The sequence below is a fragment of the Gorilla gorilla genome, chromosome 6 (assembly GCF_029281585.2).
Source record: "Gorilla gorilla gorilla isolate KB3781 chromosome 6, NHGRI_mGorGor1-v2.1_pri, whole genome shotgun sequence".
In the NCBI taxonomy this organism is placed as follows: Eukaryota; Metazoa; Chordata; class Mammalia; order Primates; family Hominidae; genus Gorilla; species Gorilla gorilla.
Genome location: NC_073230.2, coordinates 47,927,036 through 47,942,905, shown reverse-complemented (window position 1 = coordinate 47,942,905; position 15,870 = coordinate 47,927,036). Strand labels below are relative to the sequence as shown.

The window sequence follows — 15,870 nt, the reverse complement described above, 5'->3', positions numbered from 1 at the left end:
AGGTATTCCCAGAACTGTCACGGGGTGGTGGGTGTGTGATTGAGGATGTTAATGCGCGTATAATGAGGTTCTAGGAGAAACCCAGGCCAAATCCAGCACCACGTTGGGTCCAGTCGGTCTTAGCCAGCTTGGTCCACACCCTGGTTTTTCAGGATTTTATAAGCTCATTGCTTCTGCAGCTATTTCAGGTGTCTTTTTGCTAGTCATGTGAAACTGCCGCCTGGATTTTCCAATCTCCTGCAACCACTTTGTATTATTCTTATCTTACCTCCAGTGCTATAGCGGGTGAAATCCCTCCTATGACTGACTGTTCTCCTTCCTCTCCAATACTGTTAGGAGATATGTGTTTGTTTCTTAATTTTGACACAGTATGGGATTTTGATATTTTGGTATTCTAAAGAGTTTAGTATTTTGCAGGTATTTTAATATATAAAAAGGTAGGTACTGCCTCTATCTTTACTTGATTTTATCTGAACCCAAATAGGTCTTATTGTTTCTAAGACAACTATTTCAATCAGTGTCTAGGGTTTGTTGCATTCAATTGTTCCGTTTTGCATAAGTGAACCATGCTTTGATGACAAACAGCCAGCACCTCTGTGATGATCTCATTCAGCGTTGGAGTCCAGGGTAGTTTGCCACAGGTCCCGGCTCTCAGAGGGTAACTGCATATGCATGAATCTCTTGCCTCATTGATTTAACGCCCTCAGGATGAGTGCAGTGGGCCACTCTTCTCTGCACACTTCTGCCCTGAGCCGGGAGATGGGCCGGGCTCCAGAGAGAGGCTCTAGGAGTGTGTTTTGATAGTTTTTTCCACAATATGCCCAGCTACAAAGTCAGCTCGGCAAGTTTTTAAGTAAGTTTGGAGTTACATTACATACCTTTATTTATTAAATTTAAATCTATGGTGGTTTTAAAACTCATATGAAGAATAATTTGTAATATTTTACATTCATGTACATCAGAAAGTGAGAAAAAATTAAACTATGTTTTAAATTGAGTTTTATTTTCCCCCTGCCCTTGAGCCATTTTTTTAAGTATATACATGGTAGTGTGTGCATCATATTCATTTCATAAAAGCACCGATTGTTGTAGGAGATCAGTGAGCTAAAGGACGGGCACATATCTCTCAAACGCATTCATATTATCCAATAAATTAAATTCTTAAAGAAAAGAAAAAAGGCCTATTAATTGGAACACAAAAGCCCCCATCCCTGGTCCCAGTGCACCTTTCTCTAAGGTGATGTAATCCAAAGGAGAATTTATAGAAAAAAATAGTTTTTGTTCTGTGTACACTCAAGAAAATTAGGAAAGATGAGGAAAAAAAAAGAAAAAGGAAAATCTCTTCTTTTGGGGGTATGGGTGGGGGTCACAGTCTTACCATGGTAGGAACTCACTCATGAAGTGGAAGAGGGAGCGGAGTACCCCATCCCACCCCCACACACTCACACAGAGAAACAGCTTTTCCAGATAATGACTTTATGCAAATCAGAGAAAGGCTCCGCTGCCCTAGACCACCTTCCTGCTGCCTGTGGAGAGGCATTGATTAGCCCCCTGCAAAGCGATGCGTCCTGGGTGGACAGATGCCCAGGAGCGTGCACAGTGGCCCAAGGAGAGGGTGGGACCCACCTCTTGGCACAGAGTGATCACTGCCTCTGCTAAATAACCTTCTACAGCTCCCCCAGCCCTGAGCGATTTCTCCAAACTGAGCCCCTAAATCAGTATCAGTCACTGCTGCATGAAGAACAGGTGTGGCTCATGGTAAGACAAGGATCAGCAGGACTCTGCCCACTGGGAGAGGAGCGGTGAAGTGAGGGGGATGTCAGTATGCTGGGCAGGTGGGGGACTCTGACGAACACAGACCGCTTCCAGGACTGGCAACATAACCGTGGCCCCAGTGACAAAGGAAAATGCGGGACAGCTTGTGCAAAAATTATTAAGGATTTCAAGATGGCGACAGCAGAGCATTAAACCCAGCACAGGGTTCCCAGTGAAGGCGTTGGTTCACAGGCCCCTGGAGCCGGCACTGGGCCCCTGATTCCCTGTCAGCTGTGGCTGCCCCGTTCAGTCTGAGCAATGACAACCCACATCTTTCCTGCCATTGCCCCTAGGTCATCTCGACCCTCAACGTACACACTCCAACAACCTACACATACACACACCATAGTCACACACCCCACACTCACACACACACTCTTACACACTACACACTCACATTCACACACTCACCCTACACATACCCACTATAGTCACACACCCCACACTCTCACACTCATACTCACGCACACCCCACATTCACACACACAGCACACACATTCACACGCTCACCCTATACACACCCACCATAGTCGCACATCCCACAGTCTCTCACATACACACTCACACCCCACACTCACACTCACACACCACACACATTCGCACACTCACCCTACACTGTCACACACACACCCTACATACACTCATCATAGTCACACACCCCACGCTGTCACACACACGCACATCTTACACACACATCAGTCACACACCCATACTCTTACACACACTCATACTCACATTCACACACTCACCCACCCTAACACGTACCCACCATAGTCACACCCCACACTCTCTCCTACACTCACACACCATAGTCACACACCAGACACCACACTCACACTCCACACTCTGTCTCACACACACCCTTCACTTACATTCACATACCAAACACACCATACACACCCCACAGTCATACACACTCATTCACACACCATAGTCACACACCCCACACTATCTCACCCACACCCCCACACTCACACACACACCACACACACCATACACACACCCCCACAATACAGATTTGCACACTCTCACACCCCACACACTATAGATTTGCACACTCTCTCACACACACTCCACACTCACGTGCACACACACATCCTCGCACACCAGCAGTCCTCCTGAGATCCCTTTGGACTGGCCATGTTCTTCTCCCAGGAGAACTGGTGAAGTAGGAAGCACCCTCTCCAGCGTTCTCATCATCAAGAGCTAGCTGGCTATTGTTCCTCTGAAGGCTCTCACAGCGTGCTTCCTACCTTGTATTTGTTCAATAATGCTAAGCTAAACCATTTCCCTTCCCAGTTCCAAAGCCTGGTATGACCACAAATCCGATATAAGAGAGTCCAAATATCCTGCCTCCACACGGAGAACCCTCCAGACCCTCATTGCACACTCTCTCTCTCCACGGTTTTCTCCAGGCAAGCTGAGAGCTCCCGCTCAGGGAACAGCCTCTGTGCTTCCCTTCTGCACGCCTGGTCTCTTATGATTACAGTTTGCCTGCCTGTCTTTAGCTCTCCGTTCAACTCACGAGTTTTGCACTTTTAATGTTGACATTTTAAAAATGTGTTTTATAAGTCTAATCAGTAGCAAAGTATATTATCTGTATTTACTTCAATATTGACATTTTACAATAAAGTTATCTGTTCAAGAATATATATCCTATGGAATCTGAATATTATAGACTTTGAGAGTTTCCATGATCAATTTATAAAATACATGTAAAGCTTTTCATTAACAGTTGAATATTTACATTATTCTTTTCCCCCTGGAACTTACATTTCTATTTCACCAACCCCGCTGCATTTTATCCTAATATAGTATAACCCTCTGGCAGGAAGTCTTACTCATCACTATGTCATATGTCCTGTCAACAAAAATAAGTACATAGTGGGAATTAGATTTTTTTAATTCTTTGTAAGCATCGAGTTTTTATATATGAGAAATATCTAGATTAATATATTTTACAGTTGTGATTCATACACAATTGATTACACGTTATATATTTTTAGTAGAAAAAATATAGAATTTTATCCGAAATGTATCTCTTACTGAGTAGGAAGGGGCTTTTATTTCTCTCGTGTTCCAGTACCCACGAATGAATGCTATTTCCTGTTAAAATGAGACAGTTTTGGCATAAATTCTATATATGCACGTTTGGTTTGTTGTTGTGGTTGTTTTTTAATTTCACTGCTGTAAGTAGTGAGGGCAATTTTAAGATTTAATTCTGTTTGTATTTAGGGGCATGGTTATAGTAATAATCTGTGAATAAGTACATAGGAATGGAAGAAGTGACTAAGCGTCGCTCAATTTTTATAACTCCTTCTAGGGCTCATGCCAAAAATCACAGAAAATTACTTTTAAGGTCCTATTATCTGACAATTTGATTAGGTTCTCCTCTATTTTTTAAAAGTACTAGAAACCAGTTAACTTTCAAACGGATTTGATTGGCCCAAATTAGAGTCATTGTCTCAGTTTCTGGAACATCTACCAAAAAAAGGCTTTCCTGAATGACATTAATTATACTTATTTTATTAGCGGTACCTTCTATAATTGATTAATACTGTTAGAAAAAGTAAGATTGAAATATTGTCCATTAGTACACCTTTGTAATATAATGCAGTATTTTTAAATCTTCTTTTAAAATGCTTTCGTCAAAAACTTAAGAATGGAAAATTTTGGCTCATTCATGTCACTCAATTAGTAAAATGATCACCTTTTAACAAAATCTGCAAAGCCAGTCCTCTTCAGCAAACCCAGCAGCCAAGTCAGATTTCTTCTCTGTTGGGTAATCCTACCTTCCAATTTTTTAGATTCAAACCCTTTGTGTTAATGTGTGTGCTGAGACAGCCATCCCACTTCTGAGGTTGCCTTCTAAGATAAATACACAGGTGAGACACAGAGCTTTGCCATGTTCTCTTGTCTGATGAAATAAAGCTCTTCTGCTGCCAATGTTTTGTCCCGGGCTCATTGCTCTGCTCTTATGGCCAGCTCTTGCAGGAGCAATTTGGCTTCAGCTGGGTAATAGAAGAAACAGGGTCTTCAAAACTTATTACCACCTCTGCCTCCCTGTTGGATAGTAAGTCTTATTATCAAACATAGCAATGTGGCCCAACATGCTCACCTCTGACTCTGTTTCCATGCTTTACCCTAAACAAAAATAGCTACAAAGCCAGCAACATGGGAAACCTTACCAAAGCGGCTTGATGGAAGGAAGCTTCACACGGACATGATCTCATTAACCCTTTCTTCATTTTCCAGAAGGTTTTTATTTCCAGAGTCGATGTAAGAGTCACAGTGGGGAAGAAATACACCTCTGTTATTTTGAAACGTGGGAGAAGGACATTTGTGATAGGGGAGGTGTGTGTGTGTTATTCAGCTTGAAGACCGTGGACAAAAAGTAACAGACTTGCTCTAGGCTGGACTCAAATCCATCACACACTGGCCCTTGGTGTTCCTTTTCATCAAAATGTCCCTTGACTGGCCTACCCAAGTCCCTCCTGCTCTCTGGGCGTGGTGAATTAGAGGACACTCCAATGGAAGAGGCAGTCCCAATCACAGAGCTCCGGAGAAGGGGGTTTGGAAGCTGGAAATGCAGATTTCTGAGTCTTTCTTCTAGAGCTGAGGCTGCGGAAGTCCATGAGCCTGTAGAGGCAGGATGTACAGAGAATTACCTCTGTGCCTGTTCATGGGGAAGCATGCTGTGTTAACACAAAAGGAGGAAGGATGCCCAGAAGTCAAACTGAGAATCCACGCTCGATGGGATGCTAGGGGGCTTTTCTGTAAACCTATAATATTTTTAGGGTAATTATGATAAGAAAAACAGTAATGGAACAGCCAGTGTTCATTCATCTTTACATTCCCCGTGGTAGATTTGTGACTTAAGGTACGCAAATGGTAAAGCTGACATTTTCTTCACAATTCCACTTTCCAAGTCTTTTTCCTGCACGAAGTCACCAAAGAAAATCAGCAATTCTCCTAGACTCTAGACTAGGGAATCTTGGTCAGAGAATTTGTCTGCAATGACTTATGTCCAGAGAATGGTCTTGTGTGGAGAGAAATATCTATGCTGAATTCTTACAACTAAACGAAAAAAATATATGCTTGAAGATTTCATTAACATTAGGACATAAAAGCAAAAAGAAAAATGCCTAAATGTCCAAGTATAGATAAAGGACTGACTAAAATAATGGTTCATGTGAGAGAAGTATGACTTACGACTCTGGGGTAGAATCAAAGTCCATTTTATCTGTGAGAGCTTCAGAGAAATTCATAATAAGGAGACTTCTGTGTAAAGAGGTTCCTTGATGATAATAAAAATAATGCTTAGCCAACACTGAACTACTCATGATGCTCCAGATACTTATGATGCTCCACTTACTCATTTAACCCTCAGAGTAACCCTATGAAATACAAGTAGATGTGAAAGCCAAGGGCTACAGAGGTTGAGTAACTTGCTGAAGGATACCTAGCTAGTCAGTGGCAGAGCCAGACTTTGAACACAGAGTCTTGTACTAGAGTCTGCACAATGCACACTGTCCTCTCCCAACAGTTTTCTCATTTGTTTTGGTCAAGATCTGTACTCCATAGGATCTCTCTCTCAGCAAAAAATTGTGTGTGCATATTTTTGGGCACTAAAAACATGACATCAATAATGACAATAGTTGCAGAACCAAAAAGAAAAGTATCTTTCCTTTTCCATATTCTTTTTCATATTCATATACATACATAATTATTATAAGATTATAATCATAACATTTTTCTCCTTGCCTTTTTTTTTTTTGGAAACAGAGTCTCACTCTATCCCCCAGGCTGGAGTGCAGTGGCACAATCTCGGCTCACTGCAACCACTGCCTCCCGGGTTCAAGCGATTATCATGCCTCAGCCTCCCGAGGAGCTGGGATTACAGGCACCCGCCACCACGCCCAGCTAATTTTTGTGTTTTTAGTAGAGATGGGGTTTCACCATGTTGGCCAGGCTGGTCTGAACTCCTGACTTCAGTGTCAGGCCTCTGAGCCCAAGCTAAGCCATCATATCCCCTGTAACCTGCATGTATACATCCAGATGGCCTGAAGCAAGTGAAGAATCACGAAAGAAGTGAAAATGGCTGATTCCTGCCTTAACTGATGACATTACCTTGTGAAATTCCTTCTCCTGGCTCAGAAGCTCCCCAACGGAGCACCTTGTGACCCCCACCCCTGCCAGCCAGAGGACAACCCCCTCTGACTGTAATTTTCCACTACCTACCCAAATTCTATAAAACAGCCCCACCTCTATCTCCCTTCGCTGATTCTCTTTTTGGACTCAGCCCACCTGCCCCCAGGTGAAATAAACAGCTTTGTTGCCCACACAAAGCCTGTTTGGTGGTCTCTTCACACGGACGCACGTGACACTCAGGCGATCTGCCTGCCTCGACTTCCCAAAGTGCCGGGATTACAAGGGTGAGCCACCATGCCCAGCCGTCTCCTTGCCTTTTATACTTACTATATTTCAAATAGTTTTATTTTGCTATATTATCTTTATCATCATCAGTTGTGATAGCTGCAACATGCTACAGGAAGTTGATGTTCCCTAACTTATTGAGATAGTCCTCTCTTAGTTTCCTTTTTTGTGTAATATTGCAAATAATATAGCAGTGAACATCCCATATATTATTTCTTTTCCTTCTTCGATTATTTTGTAAAGATAATTCCTGGAGTGAGATTACTGAACAAAGGATAAGGATATTTTTTGTTTCTTGTAAGAATAAAGCCACATTACTCTTTTTTTTTCTTGCTTGTCGCCCAGGCTGGAGGGCAGTGGCAAAATCTTGCTTACTGCATCTTCTGCCTCCCCAGTTCAAGTGATTCTCCTGCCTCAGCCTCCTGAATAGCTGGGATTACAGATTATAGGCGCCTGCCACCATACCCAGCTAATTTTTGTATTTTTAGTAGAGACAGGGTTTCGCCATATTGGCCAGGGTGGTCTTGAACTCCTGACCTCAAATGATCCACCCACCTCAGCCTCCCAAAATGCTGGTCACTGGTGGTAGCCACCACTCCCAGCCAAGCCACATCACTTTTTAATGGGTAATTGTGTATTGTCATCAGTAACATATCAAAAGGATTATTGTATTTTAATGTTACAATCCTTTTGCAGTTGCATACCCCACTTTCTTAAATTGTATGTATTTAATAGCTGACAATTCTTGCTATTATGTAATATCTTGTATTCACTATGTTTAGATGTATATTGCTGAAAAAAGCACAAATTGAATTATAAATGGACTCTCTTTGTCTTACCTAAAGAATTTATTTTGAACTTGTAATAACAAATGAATTGTTGCTTAGCAAGAATGCTGATTGTGACTATTTAGTTCAAGACATCAATAATTCTTGAGGTTCTTGGCAGATTATGGTTAGAACTCTTATACCTCGGCACCATAATAAATAAATATTTTTGCCTTCTTCAACAGTAGGTGTCAAAGCAGCTAATTTTGTTGCTCCATCATTGTGTTAGTTCATTCTTATCCTGAGGAAATTTCAAAAGAAAGCATGAAACTGAAGACCATTTTGCATGACTCATGTAAAGTTTGTTGAATAAACAAAATAAACCCATGGCAGTGAAATCACTCCATGATTAGTTGGCAGTAGATTTTGTTCAAGAAACCCTAAGTCATTTTCTTGGTGCATTCGTTTGTCCAGCACTGTATTTTTTGCAAGATGGCAGTTAAAGGATGCAACTCACTATCAGAGTGCAAATCAAGTGAAAAAAAATCTTATGTTCATTTATTCATTATGTAAATATCTACTGAACACCTTGACTCTGGTGGTGGCCAATTATACAAGACAGGCATGGCCGTGCCCTCATGGAACTTTTGGCCCAGCTTGGAATTGTCAAAGAAACACAAAGCTGAACACTAGTTAAGGAGACAAGACGGATTCTAGTCAGTACTACTGCAGTAAGGAAGAGACCTCAGTGAAACCTCAGCTCAGCTCCCCTGAGACAAAGGTGATATGTGCTAAACGCAAGGGACTAAAGGAAGGTAAGGGGGTGGTCTCTGGGTTTAGGCCATCTGAGTTTGTTCATTGACACTTACCTGGAGGAGAAACAAAAGTCTCCTATCTTTAGGATGGGACATAGTTTTGCCAACTGGATTAAGGCCCCACAAAGTTCGGATCTTACCATCCCGCAGGAACTGGGAGACAAGAGAGCTATCTCACTGAATGTTTGCATTTCAAAGAGATGGCTCCCACATACTTGATGGGACATTTCTGGGTGGTAGAAGGTTTCTATCTCAAACGGGCACAGAAAGAATATATAATTGCAAGCTTTCTAAAGTAAATGCCCTAAGAAAGTGAGCTCAGAGGCCTATCATCAGATGTTGTCTGAAACAAACAGTAATTTTTTTTTTTTGGAAATGGAGTCTCGCACTGTTGCCCGGGCTGGAGTGCAGTGGTGCGATCTTGGCTCACTGCAACCTTCACCTCTTGGATTCAAGAGATTCTCTTGCCTCAGCCTCCCAAGTAGCTGGAATTACAGGCACCCACCACCATGCCCAGCTAATTGTTTGTATTTTTAGTAGAGATGGTGTTTCACTATGTTGGCCAGGCTGGTCTCAAACTCCTGACGTCATGATCGGCCCGCCTTGGCCTCCCAAACAAACAATAAATTCTTTCGGCAGCATTGAGTTTTCTCAGGCAGGCATTTTAAGGGGGCTGGAATTGTCATCCTAGGAACACAGCCTGGAACTGATGGGAACTATGCTAGTGTTTATTCAAGACTTTTCCTGTAGTGGGGTGGATGAAATCACTTGTGCTGCAAGTCGTAGTTCTTCTAGGCCAAGGTCAAGGCCTGCTTGAGAACTCTGAATAGAGTCTGGTCAAGGAGAGTCTTTGTCCCAACATTGGCAGTTAAAACAAGACTCATTGTGTCTGCAGTAAGAATGTCGTGCAGGTTGTACACTCCACAGCATGCCTGGCCATGTACAGTGGTCTCGTGACCACAGCTGCTTCAGCTGTTCAAAAAATTTCTAATCGGTTCTCCTCAGTTTCATCATGGTCAGTGGACAAGGTCCCTTCTGTCCTACCCCTACCCAAGATCTTCAGGTCCCTTACTCTCATTTCAGGGCAAGATGATGGGAGAGTTATAAGTGCCCAGGGCTGTTGGATGATTTGTGGTCCACAGTGCAGGCGGCTGGGGGCCCCCTACACTGAGCACAGCTGGGCCCCATCTTCCTTCCAGCCTGTCCTTTAGCCCTCCAAGGAGAAGGTCTTTGTTACCCCTCCCCATCCAGGACACCCTCTCTCCCCTGCCACTTCCTCCCCTGGACACTGAAATTCTCCATAAGCATACATTGTCTGGCACTACAGGCTGTGGCTCTTTCTTTCTCCTCTTTACATTGGACTAGGGGAGAAAACCCATCTTTTGGAACCGGAGAGCAAATTAATGTACAGAGGAAACACATGAATTAATACTTTTAGATGAGCCCCTACCATGTGCACTCACAAGGGAGCATTTTAAGGGTTCTGATGGTGGAGTTCTGGGAGCTCTGGGAACAGACACCAGGAATGCGGCAGCTGATCTGCCATGGAGTCAAGAGGATCTTCCGGGAGGCTCTGTCATTTCTGTAAATCAAGGGGTTAGGAAGACAGGGGAGAGGAGAGGGAAATGGGATGCGAAGGTAAGGGTTGGCGAAAAAGGTCTACCATGCTTTTTTCTGGTCTTTTATTTTTTGTCTCTTCTGCTCTCTGTTGGATCAAACATATTTTGTTTTATAGCTTTCTTTCCTCCCCTCAGTCCCCCACTAGCTTGGAAGTAATGTGTTCTACTTCAATTCTTTAGTGGTTAACTTTCATTTTTTAAGAGGCGTAATTAACTTTATGAACACTGAAGCTCATTAATCTCTGTATTGTACTCTAACACCACAAAAGCCTTACAATGCCCAGCTTCCCTCCCCCACCTCCCATACTGGGTGCTGGGTGCTGCTTTTATTTCCTTCTTTTTGTAAACTTCTAAGTCTGGTCATTTATCATTATTTTTACACTCGGTTCATATTTAAGTGAATCAAAATGTTTGCCAGTTTCATCTCTTCAGATGGTTTCTTAAATCCAGTTCACTTCTAGATTCAGTATTCTTTGTGCTGAAATAATCTTTAAGCTATTTAGAATGAAAAACTCTCTCGGTCTTTGTTATAGCTGAGTTAACCTTTATTATTGAATGACAGACTTGCTAAATATATAATTCTAGGATAGCTGTTGTATTTTCACTTGGCATTTTGAGTATATTATTGCATTATCTTCCGAAGTCCTTTTCTGCTTTGTAAGAAGGTGCTTTTGCCTAATTGCCATTACCTTTTAAATTTTTATTTTTTTATTTTTGAGGCAGAGTCTTGCTCTGTCGCCCAGGCTGGAGTCCAGTGGTGCGATCTCAGCTCACTGCAACCTCCGCCTCCCGGGTTCAAGCAATTATCCTGCCTCAGCCTACAGACTAACTGGGATTACAGGTGCATGCCACCATGCCTGGATAATTTTTGTATTTTTAGTAAAGACGGGGTTTCACCATGTTGGCCAGGCTGGTCTCGAATTCTTGACCTCAAGTGCTCTGCCCGCCTCAGCCACCAAAGTGCTGGGATTACAGATGTGAGCCATCGCATGCCGCCTAAAATTCTATTTTTAAATTGACAAATAATATTGTACATTCGTGGTGTACAAAGTGATGGATAGTGATGCAATCAAGGTAATTAGCATATTTGCCATCTCAAACATTCATCATTTCTTTGTCTTGGAAACATTCAATACCCTCCTTCTATTTAATAGCTATTTGAAACTATATAATATATTGCTGTTAACTGTAGTCATCTTACCATGCTATAGAACCTAGAACTGATCCCTCTTGCCTAGCTGAAATTTTATGTCTTTTAACATACCTCTCCCTATCCTTCCCTCCCCCTTCACTTGTCAGCTTCTAGTATCCTCTGCTCTACTTTTAACCTCTATGAGATCAACATTTTTAGTTTCCAGGTATGAATGAGAACATATGGTGCCTAACTTTCTATTCCTGGCTTATTGTACTTTAAAAAACATGGAATGCTTCACAGTTCGGCGTGTCATCTCGTGCAGGAGCCATGCTTATCTTCTCTTACTGTTCCAATTCTGGCAGGTGTGTTGCAGAAATGAACACTGCCATTACTTTTGAGATAATCTTTCTTCTCTTGGTAATTAAAGTAGTTGTCTTTTTATGGTCTGCAGATTTACTAAGCTGTACCTTTGTGTAGATTTATTTAATTCATTCTGATTAGGAGTTGTGATGTTGCCTCAGTTAGAAATTCCATTTTTCTTTATATCTGGAAACTTCACCATCATCCCTTCAAACATCCCTCCTCTCCCATTTTCTTTTTCTGTTTCTGGAGCTCCTGTTAATAGATAATGGACATTTTCATTTCTCTTCCCTATTATTCAAACCCTCATATTTTCCAGATCTTTACCTCTTCATGTGACATCTGAGTGATTTTCTCAAATCTTTTTTCCAATAGACTAATTCTCTGAAGTCTGCTCTTTCAACCTTCTATTGATTTCTCTATTTCAATGGCTAGATGTTTCATTGTAGAATTCCTTTGCTTCTTTTGCAAATCAACTTGGTCTTTTCCCACAGGGTCCTGTTACTGTCTTATGACTCTCACATCTTCCTTTACCTCGAAACAATGAAAGGTGACATTCTTATTTTAAGTGTTCTCTTGAGCTGTTTTATTATCCTGAGTTATTGGGGTTAAAGTCTCCCGGTCTTTCACCTGCTGCCTCTCCTGGTAGTTTTCTATCACTGACAGTCCCCAGGGTCTGGGCCTGGCAGTATCTCCATGGGAGAGCTCACACTGATCTCTTCTGGGCCTTGTAGGATTCAGCAGTTTAGGGTAATTTTTTGTGTCAGTTTTCAGCTGGGGAAGCAAATGTGTGTCTCTTTACTACCCACACAGTGCGAGTTCTGGCTTCATTCTCATTGGTGGTTTAGGTCTAGGACATGCTCCTTTTAGGCAATTCTGATCCCTCTTAACCTCTTTGGAGCCACCGTTTCCCAGGGCTGGTGGTCAGTGCTGTTTCTTTCCACCGAAGCAACAAGCCAGCCCTCCAAGGTGTCTGGCTTCCAGCGTGGAACCGGAGGTCTGGATTCATCTCCCTGCAAGAGCATCAGAAGCCACACACTCTTGGAGGCTGAGGCCCGGATCTGGCTCTGAAATACCTGTGCCTGCCTCTGGCTTCCATTTTAGCCTAGTCACCCTGGCTTTTAGAAGATTTTGCTTCATTCCTGGCACCTCTTTTGATATTGAACTTGGCTATATGCACAAAGCATTACCTCTTATTTAGCATTTTTATGTATTTGAGGCAGGTAGGGCAGGGTTAGGAGTGGGAGGCGGGCAGCCTTTCATGCCAGCTCAGCTTGCCCTGTGGTATGAGGCCCCAAATTGTTTTATGAAGCCAGCGTAACAGTGGCATCAGACCCACTGAGCCCCTCACAATCTTGCCCATGATCGCCATCGTGGTAAATGGTTTCCAGGCAGGACCACATACAGCAAGCTGGCCCCCTGAAGACCCATGCTCCCCTGTCCCCTGTTGCTCCTGCTGATCAGAACCAGAGCTGATGATGCCTCGCAGGCAAGTGTCCTCAGCCAGGGCCTGCGGGTGTGTGACACTCTGCAGGCACCAGGCCTCACTCTGCTTCCTGAGCCTTTCACTCTGGATCCGGTTCTCTGCCTTTTTCAGGCCAATGACTATTATTTTATTTCTCAGGGGTATCTCGCGGCTCCTGTCTCCTCTGTAAAGCACTGTCAAATTTACAAGGGAACTTCTCTCTCTCTCCTGTCTCAAAGAGATTAGAATTTGCAAGAAAGAGCCTCCTTGCCCATTTTTTTTCTCTGTGAAAAAAGTTTCAGTTGGAGAGTGATTTTGCAGCCAGGCTACAACTGGGTAAGATTTGATGGAGACGTACAGATGCGAAGCCTGGAGTATCAATGTCTTTCCACAAGTCTGCTGGGAAGGAGAAAAGAAAATTGGTTGTTTGAGTGAGAGGAATGTGGAGGAGTGGACATATCTGAATGCTGGCAGGAAGGAGCTGAAGCAAAATGAGAGGCAGGCATTCCAGAAGAGTGAAGGGAGCATTAATAGAGCAAATCACGAGACGGGCCGGGCATTGGCGTTCACCCCGAGGTCATCTGCCGTGCCCAGTCCCACAGCATCTCTACTTAAGGTGAGGTACTCAATATGTCAGAGCGGAACTTTAACCAAAGGAACACAGCCACCACTCTGAACTTTGGGCTCTTCTCCAAAGCGAAGGTCGGACAGAGTTGAGAGAAACTTAAAATCTACTGCTCTTGATGGTTTTAAGTCAAGAGCCGGGGACTGGCAGTTTCCTGGCCTGAGCAGACCCAGCCGTATGTGGAGTCTGAGTGCAGGGCCTTCCTTCCCACAGAAGGATCCCTGCAGCTTGTCCCACTGCCTGGTTGGGGAGACCTTGCTGACCAAGGACTCTCTTAACTGGAGGGGTTTCATAGAAGTTGATGTGTCTATTGTCACTGCCCAAAAAGAACTTATTGTGGAGATAGGTCATTGAAAAGGTGCATTGTGATGAGGTGAGAATAGGAAAACTTGCAGAGTATGAGGCCCTGGGTGGCTCTGGTAGAACATCATTAAGAGGGGCTCAGGTCATCCTGAGACAGGATTTTTGCATGCCTGGGCCACTGATAGAAGACTCAAGAAGGATCAAGTAGAAGTGAGTGTGTGTGTGTGTGTGTGTGTGTGTGTGTGTGTGTGTGTGTGTGTGTGTGTGTGTGGTATTGTTACAGGGCATCCTTGCGCCCAGAGCTCCCAAGATGGTGTTGGGCCACTTCCAAGATGGCTGCAAGCCTCGTGTTCTCTAACCTGGGGTTCTTGGCCTCATGGATTCCAAGGAATGGAATCTGGGGCCATGCGGTGAGTGTTATAGCTCTATTAGAAGCCTTGGGTCACGGAAGAGAACCATGGAACCCAGTGACTAGTATTCAGCTCAATTAGGACAAACCCGGGCACTTAGCCAAGCAGGAACAATGGCAAGCCTTTAGCCCAATCCAGAGCAGCAATGGGCGCCTCACTGGATCAGGAGCACAGCGGACACCCTGCCAGATCCAGGGGGGTGGAAGTCAGTAGTGGGTCTGCAATAGCGGTAAATATCAATGGTGGACGGCGAGCGAAAGCTCAGGTCCAGCCGTGACAAACACGGACCAGAAGAGCGTGCACTTGCAAGATTTAATAGAGTGAAAACAGAGCTCCCATACAAAAGGAGGGGACCCAAAGAGGGTAGCCGATGCCGGCTGGAATGCCTGGGTTTATATCCCGGTCATTGTATTGTCCCTCCTGCTGTGCTCTCAGGCGATAGATGATTGGCTATTTCTTTACCTCCTATTTTTGCCTAATTAGCATTTTAGTGAGCTCTCTCATTAGTCGGGTGTGAGCTAAGTTGCAAGCCCTGTGTTTAGAGGTGGATGCGGTCACCTTCCCAGCTAGGTTTAGGGATTCTTAGTCGGTCTAGGAAATCCAGCTAGTCCTGTCTCTCAGTATGGAGGCAGGTAGGCTAAATATCAGGATGAAAAATCCAACCTTTACCATTTTATGTAAATAAAACTGCTTTTGGCTTATTCAGGCAGTTCCCATTGTTTAAGTTCCATCTGACACATCACCTTTCTCCTCCGTGAATGAATGAACCGGTTCTGTAAGTATCCAAGTGTGAATGCTCCGTGCGGGCACCCTGTGGATGCTAGGGATGCAGGGAGAGTTACGATTGATCATCTCTGTCCTCAGGGAACTCCCAGTCTCATGGGACAGTGTCCTCCCACCAGAGGGCATGATTCCCAGGGGTGAAAGACTTTCCAAGGGGGACTCAAGCATGGAGATTCTATGGAATCCTGTCCTCAAAACCTCAACTTCTATCTATTCTTTTCTAAAATTGACCTGCTAGAATAAACCTGTGTTCATAATAACCCTTCACAAAAGGGGAGCGTTCCCCCTTGCCTCCCTCAAATTTTACCTGTGCATTACCCACAGAGCATAAAACTTT

At 43.6% G+C, this 15,870-nt stretch overlaps 1 protein-coding gene and 1 non-coding gene across 8 annotated transcripts in view; one reads left to right on the top strand and one right to left on the bottom strand.

Annotated features, from left to right (window-relative positions):
- Nucleotides 1-15,870, top strand: part of HECW1 (HECT, C2 and WW domain containing E3 ubiquitin protein ligase 1) — a 449,170-nt gene that overhangs the window by 81,900 nt on the left and 351,400 nt on the right. The window lies entirely within an intron of this gene.
- Nucleotides 11,866-11,970, bottom strand: LOC115935430 (U6 spliceosomal RNA). Its single transcript, XR_004071065.2, has one exon. It is a non-coding gene; the product is annotated as a U6 spliceosomal RNA (small nuclear RNA).